The following is a 13336-nucleotide window of genomic DNA, read 5'->3' as shown; positions in this document are numbered from 1 at the left end:
GGTGACTAATTTTGTATTTTCTACACTTGCATTACACACTAGGTCTCCAAATTCATTAATTTAGCCACCAGGACAACAGTTCAAACATTGCTATTTTTTGCACAATTTTAGGAAGTGAACAAGACCATTTTTTGCCTTTGTGAGAAACAATGTTATACTGAGATATAGGAAATGTACATGAAGAAATGTTTTGAGGATCAAGAGAAGTGGCAGCAGGAATAATGAATAGTGGAGGAGGAAGAAATATCAGATTTCTGGTGGGTTGGTAAAACCCAAGGGGTTCAAGCCACTTGATCATCACTACAACAATATCCCCAAAATGGATTGCACCAAAATTGCTCTTTTGTGGTAGGACATATAATCCTACACTTCTTCCAGAGAGAAAACAATCCTGATATGTAGCTCCTTTGGAAGAATCTGTTAAGTAAATTTAAGAACAAACCTGAATGTCAAGAGCATGTAAGAGGGAAGTGCATTTCTCCCTTCTGCCAAAGAAAATCAGAAGAGAAATGTTCATATTCTAGTCAAGTTTTCTGAATAGCCTCTGTTGTACTTGACCATTTCCTTATTTTTTCCTTGGACTTTGTTCAATTTCTAAATTTCTCATTAAAAAATTATATACTTATAGTGATTCATGATATAAACTAGGTCAATTTCATTGCAGTTTGTCTGTAAATGATTCACTCTTTACTGGAGAACAGTGTCCCAGGTTTAATTGTTAAATTCTTAATTGCTTCAAATTTGTGCTGCCTTGAAATAGATTTCCATAAGTTTCAGATTCCTGTTGTTTGAGGAGTACTTTCAAAATAATATAATATAGTGCACTGAGCTTAAACCAGCAGCTAGACACTGAGATTTCTGATTGTTCAAGTCCTCTGCTTAGGTAACATGCATCTGCTGTCTGTTGAACCTTCTGAATAAATGAGATTAATAGCAACTTAAGTACGGTATGAAAACATATTTCCTTTTCCTGTTCCTCTTGGGAGGTGCCTACAGTGCCCTCTAACTTCAGGGAATCTTCATTGTAATCTTGTCTTCACACATGAGGGAGGGGAAAGTGGAATTGATCAAAACCAACAGGCTTGCCCCCCAGCACTCAGACCTCTGCAGCTTTCAGATGCAGACCTGGCATGAAAGACTCAACATTCCGCTGCTCTGCAGCTGGGCAGCAAAAGGAGAGGGGGGAAAATAGCTCACAGCTCTCTGATCATGTCTCCCAGCCTTACTGGGGGGCTCCAAGGTTTAACTGATTGCCCTGTAAGAAAGATTCTGCTTGTTGAGAAGAATCCTGAAACAATTGCTCTGTCTTCTCTCTTCCCTGGCTGTTTTCTAGCATATTTCTGCCTCCAGTTTTCAGTACAGATGTAACAGGTCCAATTTTCAGTACAGATATAACAGGTCTGGGCAGCAAAGCAGCTACAGGAGTCAACCACTGTCCCAGGTACTGTCTGGTGCATGTTGTGGCTTATGATGTCCTAGGAACTCGGGAAGAGTATTCTTCTCCCTTTGCTTTTGTTTCTGTGCAGAGTATCAGGAGAACAAGTGACCTTAATGAAGTGGCAGAGTCAGATCCTGAGACTGTGTGAATCAGACTGCAGCTCATAGCGATGAATGAACCAAGAGAAGAACGCAGTCCTCCAAACCTTATATTGCTTCAAATATTCCTCTGCTGATTTCACTGCTCGTAAGATAGGAAATAAGATAGGAAATTTAATAAAAAAAATTTTAAAAGGGTACTTTAAAACTGATAGGTACCTTGTGGGCTGCTATCTTTTTCCAAGCTCCCTTAATTCTGTAAAGCCCTGCAGAAATCTCAAGCTTAGGTTGTTTTTCTTTGCAGCGAGTTTCCTCTTCCCCCTTTCCTAGCCTTCTCACAAAAACAAGTACAAAGTGAGACTCCTAGAGTTCTTTCTCATTCCTTCTGATGGAGCTGATTGAGCTGGTGATAAGATTATCACATAGAGCTGGAGCTGCCTTTTCTAGTTCTGAATCATACTACTAGGCTTTACAGCAACAATTATAGCCTCTTTCCCTCTTACTGGAAAAAGAATGTGATTAAACATATTGAATTTACCCCATTTCCAAGAAATTGACATCAGACTGAAGTTTCTACCATAGTAAGTCTCTCCATATCTGTTGCCAAAACTTCAGCGTTTGCTTGCACATTTCTCTTAAGCTGGAAATGAATCCTGGGCAGGCAGCATCACCTAAAAATGTTTCTGAGGTGTGGGAGGAATTTCAAGATCTGAAAATGAACAAACCATAGAAAATGTCTTGAAGCCAAAATACGATGGTAGAATGACATAGTGACTGCATCATGGGTTTTTTTTTTTCTGGTTGGAGCTGCCAGCATTCACTCTTCCAGAGATTTGATTTTGTTAAATAGACCAAAACCATAAAGCTTCAATAAGTTTTATAAAGAATGCAGACGTCTCTTAAGAATTAATTATTCACTTTTTACCTTGAAATAAACCAGATTTTGATACAAAGTACAAGTATAGAAAATTTTTTTCTGCCCTAGCTTTCAATAGTCTCAAAAAAATTATTCTAAATGGTCTACTTTTAGTTCTCCTCTCAGCAAGATTGAAATTAGAGTAAAGTTGCAAACTTCACAATTACAGGAGGTTTGCTCCAGCCAGCAGTTAGACCCACATCTGCTCACCTCCCTCAACTAGAAGAGGGAAAGAAATTGGAAGAGCAAAACAAAGAAAAGCTTGTGGGTCTGTTGACCCTTTAATAAGTGAAAAAGGAGTAAAAACCTCAACCCATCCAGAGTGACATGAAGGAAATCCCTGACCACATGCTGATGACCAGCTAGTCCCTGGGTGATGGCTGCCTTGGAAATATTGCTGCCTGCTGTCATTGCCCAGCAATAAACAAACCCTGCTGTGCCACCAACACTGCTTTGGTGTCACTAATCTGAGCCCCAGCACCATACAGGCTCCTAGAAAGCAAATTAACTACACTCAAGCTACATCCACCTCAATGTTTAAATCATCACAAGGACTGAGGGTGATTTCTTAAATTCTGTCAGTTTTTTTTCCCTGTATTTTCTGTGCAATTGTCTAATAACAGCAAACTACAAAACATTCCTAAAACTATGTTACCTTCCTGTAGTGTTTTCCTGTAGTTTCAGTGCAACTGTCTAACAACAATAAGCTACCAAACCATCTGTGCTTATTTATACAATTTTTGCCCTTCTAATTCACTACCTACAACTATCTGTTGACAAAATCACTGCACTTGGAAATTGCATATCTAGTATAAGTACTGCTCAGCTAAGGGCTTTCCATTGCAGCCACTCCTCGATGAGCAGGGAGGTGACAATCTCAGCAGCCATTCGTGACATCAGGATGGTTAGGCCAGGCTTATGTTCCACTGCAGCCATTCCTTGATGAGCAGTGGTTTGGCCAGGCTTGAGCTTCATTGCAACCACTCTTGATGAGCAGGGAGGGGACAATCTCCAACCACTCTTCATGAGCAAGGAGGGGACAATCTCCAACCACTCTTCATGAGCAAGGAGGGGACAATCTCTAACCACTCTTCTTGAGCAAGGAGGGGACAATCTCCAACCACTCTTGATGAGCAGGGAGGGGACAATCTCAGCAGCCATTCATGGCCCCATGAAGGTTAGGCCAGGCTTGTCTACCAGGTCTTGGTGAAGGCCACTCAGGGTGTTCACTCTGAGGTGTCAACCCTGACTCAGTCCAGCTCTTCAGCAGGGTTCATGCCAGAACCACATTACGTGTTCAGAAGTATTTCACTTGCAGGTGGAATTTTATTCAAATCAATTCAAAGGCTTTTATTTGCCTCAGTATAACCAGGGCTTTAAAGCAATTTCCTGTAAAATCCTTCCTAGCCTAAGTCACAGAACCAGGGAGTGAGGATCTGGGGGGTTGGAAGGAACCTCAGCCATCACCTAGTCCTGCTGCCACAGACAGACACCTCCTGACAGACCTGGCTGGTCCAGGCTTTGTCCGGCATGGTCCTGAACTCCTCCTCCAGGAATAGAGCATCCACAGCCCCTGGGCAAGCTGCTGCCATGGCTCACCACTCTCAGAATTTCTTGAAGTAAAGAATTTCTCAAGGTAAAGAATTTCTTCCCAATATCTAACCTAGATTTCCCCTTTAATTTCCACCCCTCACTGCTTCCCCAGCCCCTGCAGTTTGTGACAGAGGATCCCTCCCAGCGCTCCCTGCAGAATCCCTTCAGACTCTGGAGAGTTGCTACGAGGTCTCCACGCATTTCTCACTTTAACCTTAATTTCCCTGTATCATTCATTAGCATTCACAGTGTGGTAAGTGTTGTCTACATGCTTCACTTTCCCACTCAAAAGCAGCCTGCCTGTTCAAGCAGCAGAGCTTCAGACAGCAGCATAAATTGCCTGTAAAAAATGTATTTGCAAGGAAAAGTCTAGACATTTCATGGCTTTGTGTTTTGTGAACAAACTAGGAAACACGTAGATGAAAAATCACTAGTCTGTCACCATGGAACATTGGTACTGTATCAGTAGAAACTGACATTAAATCTATTGATTTTAGGACTATTTTTCTGATTCTATTTCCTAAATACTACTTTTGGGTTAATGCAAAAGTACTGTAGGATGGGAAGAGGGAAAGGAAAAGAAAAAAAAAACAAGAGAAAAAAGTAAGTAAAAAAACCTCTTCCAGCCAGCTAGAGACTGCACAGTATCAAAGCACAGGACAGTGTCTGAACCTTGAATAACTGATGGGCACACAATGACCACCCAAGCTGGAAGACAGCAAGGATGGACCAGGACACTTCCCACCTGCAACTGGAGGGAGGGAAGAACCAAAGCCTTTCCTTGACTTTAAGGAAAGCTTTAATACTCAGCACTGGATGTCTGTGCTCTTGGTGTGACTTTTGCTCCACATGCTGCTGTTGGCATCATTCAGTGGTGAATCCTTTTTCACTCTTTTGCATGAATAAACAACCATCTACAAGAACAAAACTGAGCATTTTTTGGTTGTTTTCCTCTTTTTTTCTTTCCAAGTAATCATATTTCTAAATGTCAGGAGAACTTCTTGCTTCAACCAGAGTCTCAGAATGTAGTCATATCCAGACCTCAATTAAGCTGGTACTTCACATATTGGCTATGGGAGAAATGGATACTTAGCAATAGTTACAGGGCTGTGCTGGGCACCGTTTGAATGGTGGAAAAAAAATTACTGTTTTGTTCCTAAAAGTGAGGCAGTAGTCTTTCAAAATCTCTTCCTGAACTGACACTTAGAAATCCAAGGTGAGAAGTCTCTATACCTGGATTTCATCACACCCCTCTCAAATTTTTTAATTTTCTTCTCTCTTTCCTTTTCTTCCTCCTGTCTCAGATTTTCTGTCTTCTGGCTATTGCCACTTTTTTGGGCTCAGACCCTCATTGCAGGAAATAAGAACACAGGTGCAACTCAAAGCATTAATTCAGAGTCTGACAGAATATTGACAGCCCCCAGCTAGCCCTGATAGATTAACATTCAAACTAATATTTAAATAGGTACAGAAAAAGAAAATAATAGAACCACAGCCTATCATATCATCTTTTGTTGGAGACCAATAAAGCTTATTTAATTCCAACAAAAGTTATGACCATCTGCAAACCATGGAAATGTTAGGGAAAATAGGTTTTATATCACTATATATTATATACTAATTATATACCAATTATAAACTTATATATATTGATATTTTATATTAATATATATTATATATATAACTACTTTTCATCAACTGCTGATCAACAGCAAAGCAAGCCCAAACTAATGAGGCATGGGAGAGAGTAAAAGCTCAGGTGCAAAGAGCAGGTGGGGCAGAGAGACAGCAGGAGCACACAGGTTCTGTGTAACACCTTCTTTGGAAAATTAAACCATTCAGGCTCCTTCTTAGTGGGATGATTCCACCAAACCAGCCCCTTAACCAGCCTGCATTGGAGCAGTAAGTGCCAGTTCATGATTTTGGACTTATTTTGACACACAGCTGCATGTGCAGCCCAGCAGCAATGCCACAGCCCCAAGAGAATTTTAAACACCTTTTTATGCCCAAAGTCACACCCACCTGGACTCTGGCAGCAAAGCCACCACAGTGAGCTGCTGGTTCATCTCCTCAGCTGACACAGCTGCTGAAGGAGTGAATGTATTTTGGTTCAAAATGACCTTGCCAAAGCAATTCGAAGATCTCTTTGAACCAAATCATTTAATCAATGATCTTTGTTACCTGAATGGTTTTCTAAACCACTGTCACAAGCTGAGGGGAAGTAGAAGATTATTGGGTGTATGCAAGTAGAAGTAGCTAATAGATGGAGTACATAAAACAAAAAAAACCCCAAATTTCAGTCAAACCCCTTGCACTGTGGCACTACATTCAGAACACAAACTTCTTGGAGACTCTTGTCTTCAAAGAAAAGCAATTACAGTAAACAACAAAAAAAGTTATATTTTTTCAATAGTTAAACAGTAAATATTGCTACGCCCTATAAATATTAATATCCAACAAACATTAATTTTCATACAAAATAAAGTCAAGCATCATAAAGAGGATCCATAAAATACCCCTCAAAAATCTCCTCATTGTACATTCTTTTGCTAAAAAAGAAATGGTTTTTAAAGACAAAGTTTATGTTTTTCTTTTAATATAGATTTTTCCTATTAGAAAAAATAGAGACATTTTTCATGCTCTGAAGAAAATTTAAGCAGGCTCTTGTATGTTTTCCTCCATTGTTTTCTGAAAGCTCACTATATATTTGTAAGTGTAGCAAGGCATGTATATAGGAGAGGGAGAAACTTAAGAGTCCTTTCCCATGATACTTTACCAGACACCCTCTTTGTATATCTTAAAAACTAATTAAAATTCCTTGTCCACTGGGAAAAGGACTAATTGGACTTATCTGCCCTCCCTGTGCCATGTCACAAAATGAAAAATCCTCACTAATGGTTCCTGAAACACCAATCTGAGATAGGTGGCATTAGATGGCTCACAGAAGGCAAGCATCTCTGTAGATTAATTACTTTTGTTTTGTTCAAATTTGCTGATTTATTTTGAACTGGTCATGGGGTAGTTAATAAATGTCATTCACTTCATTAAAAAACAAAGTTCTCATCTGCTGTAAATAGTAATCAAATTATATGTAAGAGCAAAAAAGGTGCTGCTATAATGCCCTCTGCTTAGTATTAAAAAACCACCCCTGGAAGATTAAGATTTAAAACTAATTTTAAAAGGAATTATGCCAAGATTCACTTCTCTGATAAATGGAAAAACATTCATTCCTAGTGGAAAATAACAATAATAAAAAAACCTCCCAACCTTGATTCTGATGTGCCAGGGGACAGCAGCAAACAGCAGAGATGGGCAGCAGAAATGGGCTCTCACCACTGCCAGCCTGAGGACTGAAACAGGAATAGGCAGAAGAACTATTCCTCTGGGAATAAATGATAATAAATATAGTAATGAATTAATAATTGTTAATATATTAAATATAAGATATAACAATACATTATATACAATATATAATAATAGAAAATAGATGAATATATAATAATATGCAATATATTATAGTAATAGTTCCTAATTAATATGTAAAACAGTAAATAATTCTTCCTCTGGGAACCACACCCAGAGGTGCTCAGGCATGGAGCTACACAGGAAGCCACGTGCTTTTGCAAACACAGCATTCAGTGGGTTTGGCATGAGGGAAAAGAACCCAGGCCACTTTTCTAGAAGATGGTGTAGCTCAGCAGCAGCAGAGAGTTGACGGGAATCTAATGTTCCATTTGGACACTGCCTCCCTTTCCAGCCCTCTGCACACAGAGCTGGGGCTCTCAGAGACAGGGCCCAAGCCCCTGAGCAGAGGCCATGTGGAAAACAGAATTACACTGAGCTAGTCACACTCCTGGCCTTCATTTGATGGCTTTCCTGCAAAAGACAATTCCACAACACGCAGCTTTAGGAGCTGGACTGAAGTTAGGAATTTTCATTTCTCCTAACCTCACAGTCTCACTAATTAATTAATGCAATTATATCCCTGAAAACAGTCCTGCTGATCCCCTGAGAGGCTGCCCTAGAGCAGAGCCTGGACAGAGGTACAGAATAAAGCAGGGATTTATTCAAAGGATCTCCTCCATGGATCCACCTTGGGCAGCACAAGAGCCCAGCCAGGGCTGCACCCAAGATGAACCAAAATGAACTCAGAGTCACGAGTTTTCACACTTTTATAAGTTTTGGTCCATTTCCATTTTGGGGTTCACTGTCCAATTCCAGCTCCAAGTTCTGCAGTCCCATCCTCCCAGATTGCTGTCCTCCATTCCCTGCTCTTTGCACTTTTTGGGCCCAAAGCTGCAATGCTGCCCTTGGTTCTGGGGCTGAAAAAGGATTGTTTTGTGTGGCTGAGCTGTGAGGAGAGCTGCTGACACTTTATATGAAGTTCAAAGTCACATACTAAAACGTACAGAACCTGGAAAACATGAAAGTTAAACTTAAGGCATCATTGCCTTCTCCCTTCTGCAAAAACAATTTCTTTAGGCCACATGATCTACTAGAAACAAGTTTGCTTATAGGTAGGGTTTTAAAAACTACTACTACTAATAGATTTTAAAAATTCCCTTAAAATTAAGCTTCATGTGACTAAGGAGAGAATGACTGTCACACAGCAGATTTTGATTGTTCCAGAGTCATCAGGATAGGTTTGCTGCACTGTGCAACTCAGAACATTCCCCAAGCCTCATCTAACCCTACTAGAAAGACAGAATCAAGAAAAAATTATTTGTGCTTAGCATGTAGCCTTTTTTTCTTGCTGCATTGAAGGAGCTGCTTAACCCTAACCCTTAAAAAACCCACATTTTGTTGACTTTTATCCTCTGCATCATTGCTCTGTCTCGCTGTGTGCCCTTCTACTGGGTGCAGACCCCGTGCATCCTGAAGGTTCCCAATCCCCCTAAAAGTATGGCCTGGGGAGCAGCACAGGTGCTGGCACCTGGAAAGAGTTGAGCCACAAGACAGAAGTCAGAGTCAGGCTTAATTAATTTCTTATTTTCTCTTAAAAGATGCTGTTTAACCCCCATGGGTCAAACGTGTTTTACTGCAACCAAAAGCCAAGGTAAACCACTTTAACCAAATGACTGACAAAACATTTCCAACTCTTATGACCAATATAAAAGACTTCCCAAAGCAAGGGACACTTCTCAGTTACATTGGCATATATGAAGAGTAAATTCTTTGAAAAAGATCTTTCTTATTGTTTCTCTAAGCAGCCTGTGACTGGACAGAACAGGGGAATTTTCCCCTCATCTGAAGTGCAATAATGGCTGGAGACACTTTCCTTCAGCCTCAGTCTGGTGAAATTTCCCACCCTGCTGTAGCTTCCCTGTTAGCATTGAAAAATACACTTTTGATTACTACGTTCCTTTTTGGTGAGATTTTTTATACACATAAGTGTTCAAATCTTTAAGTACAGAACAATATTAGTAATAATAAGTATTATGAAATATGAATAAACTTGTTCTTACCTCTTTGCTGAAGCTTGCCCTCCTACTTTAAATGCTTGTTTTCAGACTATAAACATAAAGAGAGCACTTTAACATGACAATAAAAAATAAACAAAATAAACAAGAAAAAAAGTGACTACTATTTGATGAAAAAAATTACCATAATGTAAAAAGAAAAAAAAAACAGAACCAAGATGATATTCTTACAGTGGATTTCTGTATTGCTGACTTCATTTTATGAACTGGAAAATAAACATTTAATCAATATACTTTAGATCAATAAAATGGTATTAAAATACTAAGCTATGTAGTACAAGAAATAAAATAATCCAATAGAAAAACAATGTACTTGCAGCACAACTTTAATAGCCTTAAGAAAGGAATCTTAATGCTGATATTTTATTAGTTCTGCTTAACGTCTCAGGATTTACAGGTAGCCAGCTTACACAGAATAATTACCAAGTCTAGATATTAAATTAGAAAGAAACAAAAATGTGGCAACAAGTGAGCATGAACCTCACTTGAGCACAAGATTAGCAGCTCGTGTGTGCTATCTTTGGGAGGAGTCTCCTTCATCATCTCACCTCTAATATAAATCTCAATTAATGCAAATACGGCACACAGCTTTCCCCTTGTTTTTCTAACCCCAGTGGTAACTAATTTAGTTGAATTCTGCTCTTTTGTAAATGCTGCCTCTGAGCTGAAAATTTAACTGATTCTTTAAGTTCTCTTCTGTGATTACTTTTTTAAAATTCTTCTGCCCTTGGTAGATTTATTTTGTCCTAAGCCAGGCTAAAGCATTATGAAGCATAACTTACAAAGTGTGCATTTCAGCAAGACCAAATAGAAGAGCCTATTAGCATTCCTGCTTCCACCAGCTTTCCTTGCAGGCCCTATTCACTCTCTAGACTATGTGTTTTTAAAAAACATTGAATACATTTTTTTAAACATATTATAACCTATTTTTTTTTAAAGATAGATATCTATATTTAAAAATAAATACATAAAATGAGCTATTGAGAAACATGTTCCCTACTGCTGTAACTCCTCACCTCCTCTAAGACACTAATCTCAAACTGAATCAAACATGACAGACACCTCCATTTCTCAGGTCTTTATGCCCCCAAGAAGACTTTTAACAGTGTACAAAGGCAAGAAAGGAAACACATTTTGATAGGACTTCCATGATTTTAGTCCTCAAGGAAGAAAATAAGATTACATGCCTAGAATACAGAATATTTCCCTAGAACTGCCTTCCTGTGTTTTTGACTTTAAGGATTTACTGGCTGGACAGTGAAGTCAAAATTTGTCTTTCAGTTTTGAACTGATAGCCTGGGAAGGGGTGATGCCTTAAGCTGGGGTGGGAACTGAAGGTGTTATAAGAATACTCTTAAGAGTATGACTCACAACATAAAGGGAATGGGGGTGAGCAAAGAACCTGATGCAAACCCAGGTTCTATAAAAATGCAACTGCTCTCATCTCTTGTTAGCTTCAACAAGAGCTGAGGGGGCTCAGGCCCTAGAAGAACACCTCAGCTGTCTTTAGGACCTAGAGAATAAAGTAGCACTATAAAAAAGGTAAAACAGAGTAAAAAAAAGGCAAGAAAATCATTCTCCACAAAAGCAGTCTTGTTTAAAAAAAACACACCCAAACAAACACTACAAGACAGATCTACCAAAACTATTTAACATTAAGCATATACTGCAAATTGCTGCTATTTGTCAGCCTCTGGACGTCTTTACATGTAATGGCCAAAAAAAAGCCTTTGGGTATTCATGAATAGACTTGAAAGGTCTCAGAAAACCTTCAGGATCTTTTTCAAAGTACAGGGATTTTTCTTGATGTAAATTCACTTGACTCAATTCCCAGCTAAGTCAAATCCTCCAGTATTACTGCTGTCTGTGTCCAATGGGCCACTGGACCATCAGACTTGAATTTCTGTTCTAGTTTTTGAGACTTAGAGGGCCTACCATGTTTTACAGAGTTCCTCCTTCCCCCGGAGGAATCATTTAAGGGCAATCAAGTCTCACATTTGACCTATGAAACCACTATCCCAGTATCAGAATTCTAAAGATACAAAAGTACAACCTCATGATAGACAGCTAGAGCAGTCATTGCTAGCAGATGTTCTTACCAAAATTCTCTCAATTGTCTGTGTTCACTTCCTAGATATATATGAGACCATCTATGAGACCAACTCCTTTGTCCTCTCTCATGGAACTTTATTTATGAAAACAAAATCTAACTGCCAGGATTATCACATTCCAGATTTCAATTAAGCCTTCCATTTTTTTTTCCAGGGAAAGCAGAAATGTGTGTGCATTTGCAACATGTCTCAGTTTTTGCTCATGTACCACACTCTGCTGGTTCATCTCTCAATAAACACAGCGAGGATCAAGCAGCACCTTCAGTTTAGATGTAGGTGTAATTGCAATTGGAGATGGTAGCATTGATATCCAGGGGATAATTCTGAAGAAAAATAGATACTGTTTTTATGGAGACATACTAGTTGCTTCAGATGTCCCAGAACAGCTGAAATACCTGCAAGGAGCTCACGTCCACCAGGGTGTGTGAAGGTATCAGTGACACACAGGTCAGCAGGACAGGTATCAGCTTTCTGACATTGTGCATCTTGTGGGAGCAAGAGAGATGACCCCACCCGCACAGTGGTGGAATCAGTCATCTCATGGCTCCTGCTTTCCTATGTTCCAGCTGCCAGGGTTCCATTTCAGGTGAAAGTTCTTTAACTTGGTTTCATTATATATATAAACATTTGTATAGAACTTCTAGACATACATGCACACATACACAGAAAGACTTAAAAGCAAAATAAACCCAAAAAACTCTACACTCCAGCCAGAGCCATCTTTCTCTTGGGTGTATACCAAGAAATCTCTGCCAAAAAAAAAAAAAAAAAAATATATATATATATATATTCAATGCTAGAGTTAATATAACCAAAGGCAAAATTCCAAGAGCTGCATGCTAACACAGTGGTACAGCAGGTTAAAAAAGAGAGATTACTATCTTTGAAATTATTTTCCATACTATTCACAGTAAATGCAAGACACTGACCACACTGCAAAGCCATGTAACATTTAGATGACATGAGACAGATAACCTGGGGAATGAAATGACCCACTGCTGCATTCCCTGTTTTGTGGGGAAGCCATCACTTTGTAAGTGAGCCTTCCCAAGAAATACTGCTGCCACCTAGAAAGGAGCAAGTGGAAGACAGAGATGCTGAGAGTCTGCAAATCCCAATTACCACATCTGCCATGCCAATACACTTCTTTCAGCAACATTTTATCTCAATTTTATTTCATTGTTCTATGGGAAACAGTAGGGACTATGACTTTTCTAGCAGCAAGACTGGTGTCCTGAGTCGCAAAGGGAGTGGGCTAGAAAGAAAGACCTACCTGACCAAGATCACACAAAAGCTGATGAGCAACTCCAAACAGGAGCTCAAGGACAAGCTGGATTTGTGCCCATCAGTGCTGCAAGCAACTGAAAACCACAAAAATTAAAATAATGGATTTCATATTGGGTCAATTTTCTCATTTATTTTTAAACTTAAAAAGTTCAGTAGTTCAACAGTTTGGTAATTAAAGGAGTGTTTGGATTAATCCTCCACAGACAGCTCTTCCCTGGTGGAGTAACTGTAATGACACTAAAGTCAAGTACTGCACATTTATTTGGGTTTTAAGGAGAGAAAAGCATGGGTGAGAAGCAACCCCTACCAGTACTTAAGTTCCTGCATCACAGTGTATGACATGTGCTCACATTCTCCTAAAACCAAAAGGAGTCAGGAGTTTATCTGTTTGCAAATTATTGCAGTACATAGGG

General features: G+C 39.3%; 1 long non-coding RNA gene across 1 annotated transcript in view; it reads right to left on the bottom strand.

Moving 5' to 3' along the window:
- Nucleotides 1-549: 549 nt before the first annotated feature.
- LOC135303850 (uncharacterized) overlaps nt 550-13336 on the bottom strand; it is a 57394-nt gene continuing 44607 nt past the window's right edge. The window contains exons 12-17 of the long non-coding RNA XR_010365242.1: nt 12910-12997; nt 9511-9556; nt 8843-8978; nt 7313-7427; nt 2075-2245; nt 550-1678 (exon numbers count right to left, since the gene is read on the bottom strand). This is a non-coding gene — a long non-coding RNA (uncharacterized LOC135303850). The remainder of the gene's footprint in view (nt 1679-2074; nt 2246-7312; nt 7428-8842; nt 8979-9510; nt 9557-12909; nt 12998-13336) is intronic.

This window comes from Passer domesticus, chromosome 6 (genome assembly GCF_036417665.1).
Source record: "Passer domesticus isolate bPasDom1 chromosome 6, bPasDom1.hap1, whole genome shotgun sequence".
In the NCBI taxonomy this organism is placed as follows: domain Eukaryota; kingdom Metazoa; phylum Chordata; class Aves; order Passeriformes; family Passeridae; genus Passer; species Passer domesticus.
The sequence above is the reverse complement of the archived record's forward strand: the minus strand, read 5'-3'. Positions and strand labels throughout refer to the sequence as shown.